General features: G+C 49.9%; 1 pseudogene; it reads left to right on the top strand.

The window, feature by feature from the left end:
* Nucleotides 1–772: 772 nt before the first annotated feature.
* LOC117193021 lies at nucleotides 773–2,263 on the top strand (annotated as a pseudogene).
* Nucleotides 2,264–3,578: the final 1,315 nt, after the last annotated feature.

The following is a 3,578-nucleotide window of genomic DNA, read 5'->3' as shown; positions in this document are numbered from 1 at the left end:
ATGGCCAGCGGATGGGTGCAGGGGTGCTGGGGTGCAGGGCTGCAGAGGTGCTGACTTGCAGAGGGGTTAAGCCACCATGGCCGCCATCATCGCCCCGCACGAAGCGAAGCATTCGCGACTCACGTCCAATGCGCGCCGCGTTCTGATTCGTTTCGCTTTTTGCATGACTTGAGATCATAAAAAAGAATTCATATTTTTTTCCCCATTTTTTTCTTTAATTTGTTCCTTTCTGTTTTTTTTTGGTTTTTCTTTTTTGTCGGTTGCGTATGGGGCAAGAGTGTGCGAGAGTGTTCGAACCCAAGTTTTACGGGCGTTTTTCAGAGTAGAGCTGGTCATAATATTTAACATACGGTCGCTGCTGCTCCCTCTTGGGGTTGTTTTTTATTAGGCTTCTCCTCCATATTCCATATTCGCCTTGAAGTGCTGATGGCTATGCGTCATATTGGCCCGGTCGAAGGGGGACTCCTGAAATGGAGGCAGGGGGCTAGTGCGGTCAAGAACATCCACCATCTTGCTTTGCCTCATTTGGTTCGTTATTGCTCATTTCTTTCCCTGAGCTGCCAGATTAATGGGTGCGATAAGGTCGCACTGGCTGGTAGGTGTAACCCAAGCCCAAGTCCCGGCCAAGACCCAAACCCAAGCCCAGACGCCAGGGGGGATCCAAACTCAAGCTCCAGCCATCCGCCAATATGGTAGCAGCCTTCCGCACATAGGGCCCGCATTTTCAAGCTGGGTTTCCTTTGCCTGCCTTGGAATGCCATTTTTGGCCAAAATGAAGCCAAAGGGCACCCCCGACTCCGACGCAGTCTCTGGCCGTCTTATCTTCCACAGCGGATCTACAGCCAATCCCGCTCAATTCCATGACTCACCTCAAGGAGAGGAGAACAAGTTTGGGCTTGATGTGGGTCCGGAAGGTGCTGATGGCAGATAAAAAGTGTTCAGCAATGGAAACTTTCTGTTTTTGGGCGTCCTAAAGCCTTCTTTGGGAATGGTAGGTATTTGTAATTCTTTCGCGAGGGAAATGTTTCTGTAAGGCTTTGAGGAACGAGCCTGCAAAACTCATGAACAAATCGGTTTCTCATCATTTGTCATTGCATGCTTAGCTTTGTTTTTGCTCAGAAGTTCCCATAGCTATGAAAAGTCATAAACAAACATGGAATTATCTATTAAATATCTGAACCAATTTAACTCTTATTTGTTTTTTTTTTCTTGAATGAAATAGTTCTCAGCTTTCACCTCGGTTTGTTCTGCTCTCTTATTTTTTAATATTTTGTAGTCCCCTCAATGATATATGTACATACCTAATTGGATTGTTATCTATGAACCCCGCAAGGTCTTCAGCCGCATGTTGACCTCGAAGAGAACTTTCCACAAATGTGACCCAGTCCCTGCCTGCGTCAAGCCACATCTTGTTTGCACAGCTGCACCGATCTCCGAGTGGAAGTTCTTCCCCGCATATAAACGACAGCTCCGGCACTTGCCGCTCATTTAATTGCTCTAGCCATGAGGTGCCTTTGGTCTGGAGATCTTTCTCTTCTCACTTTCCTGCAGCTGCTCCTCCTGTGGAGAGTGAGCAGCCAGGGTATCCAGCCTCGCATCGTGGGAGGCACCACCACAACCCTGTCGGCGGTGGGGCGTTATGTGGTCAACCTGCGCTATGATGGGACCTTCTACTGCGGCGGTTCCCTGGTGAGCAGGATGTGACGGCGGCCCACTGCGTCAGTGGCTACCAGGCGAGCCGCATGACGGTTCAGGGCGGAGTGAGCAAGCTCTCCCAGACGGGGGTAATACGACGCGTGGCCAGGACCTTTGTGCCCAGCACGTACAGCAGCTCGCGGCTGAATATGGACGTGGCCGTTTTACGGCTGCAGAGCTCCATGACGGGCAACAACATCGCGACGATCCCGCTCTGCTCGGTGCAGTGGAGTCCCGGAAACTACATGCGGGTCTCCGGCTGGGGAACCACGCAATCCAGTAGCTCCCAACCCTCCAACCAGCGTCGCACAGTGCAGATCCAGCTCATCCGGAAGACCGTCTGCCAGCGGGCATATCAGTCCCAGGACTCGCTGTACGCCTCCACCTTCTGCGCCCGCTCCTCGGGCAAGGACAGCTGCACAGGCGACTCGGGGGAGGTGTGATCTACAGAAATCAGCTCTGTGGCATCGTCTCCTGGGGCCTAGGCTACGCCAACGCCAACTATCCTGTCGTCTTCACGAGCATCCATCAGGCGCGCAGCTTCATCGTCAGCTCGATGAACAAGTGAGCCCTGAACTGGGACGGAAGTTGTTACTTTTATTAATAGTTGGTTAAAATATTAATTAAAAATCGTTAAGGTAAAGTGCGCGCGTTGACGTGGATGCTGCTGATGCATACTGATGATCAGGAAACCCTTCTTGGCCGGCCACAAACCGGATGAGCGATGGGCGAATGAAGATATCAGCTACATATCTGCTTTGTGCCCGGGCCGCATGTAAATTGCAACACATCCATGCACATTAGGTGCAGGACCAGGGAATAGTGGAAGAAGATGTTTGTTAGATAACAGATAGATGACAGCTAATTGAAAGAAGTATTGAAAAGAAGGTTTGAAATAGCTTATAGACAGGTACCCCGAGGTACAGGCAGGCAGATAGAAGATTATAGAAAGGAAGATTCAAATAGGTGGAAGGTATGTAGATACTGACCGTAAGCCAGGAGGGGAACTCTCATCACTTGAACCACTGTGCCCTGGACCACCACCACGCCTTCTACACCACTCCAAGGGCCCCTCATCCGATCCACCGATGAGTGGCCACTTCCGTTTGTTGACTTTGTTTGTCGCGCTCTAATTTAAAGCCTACTGCAAGCTATTTCTACATTGATTTGCATTGATTAGGTTCTTCCAAGGATGCCTGTTCCTGTGCCCACAGCGGAAGGAAGCAAGCCGGTGGAGGGCCACCACCGCCACCGTGGCACGGGTCACTCTGGCCAGGGTAAACTTTCATATCCCGTCGATCGATTGCTTCTTATTAAGTGCAGTTAAAGCGCCACTTAACACGTGCTCCAGCTGCGGCTGGTCAACGATCTGGCGACAATGAAACGGACCAGAGCGGATCGTGCTCATTTGTATAATTTATAAGCCACGGGGATCACAAAGCGGTCTCGTGGAGCTGAGGCGACCCGCTCGTCGAAATGAGCCTATTTAGGTTCAAATTGCAATTAATAAGCTTGCATTATGGCGATTTCCATAACGGCCCCACAACGCCGCCGGATGGAGGACCGCAAGTGATCCGCAAGTGCGACCAATCGTTGGGAGATTTGTGGCAATTTCAAAAGCATTTCTTGCGGCTAATGAGCTCTATTTACTCAGCTCAATTGCTGCTATATAAAATATATATGTTATTTCATAGATATGGGAAATCCGGATGGTACTCTACGGAATATAGATACTTGGCGGTCGATCCTTTTAAATTGCGGCCAGTAAAAATACTCAGCTCATATTCAATCAGTCGTGCATTGATTCACGGAACTGGTAACCAAAATAAGGTGCTAATTGATGCGAGGAGGTGGAAAACTCTGACCAATTTCCGGCCAAAAGC

Source organism: Drosophila miranda (assembly GCF_003369915.1).
Source record: "Drosophila miranda strain MSH22 chromosome Y unlocalized genomic scaffold, D.miranda_PacBio2.1 Contig_Y2_pilon, whole genome shotgun sequence".
NCBI lineage: Eukaryota > Metazoa > Arthropoda > Insecta > Diptera > Drosophilidae > Drosophila > Drosophila miranda.
Note: the sequence above shows the minus strand (reverse complement) of the source record. Positions and strands in the feature narration are given on the sequence as shown.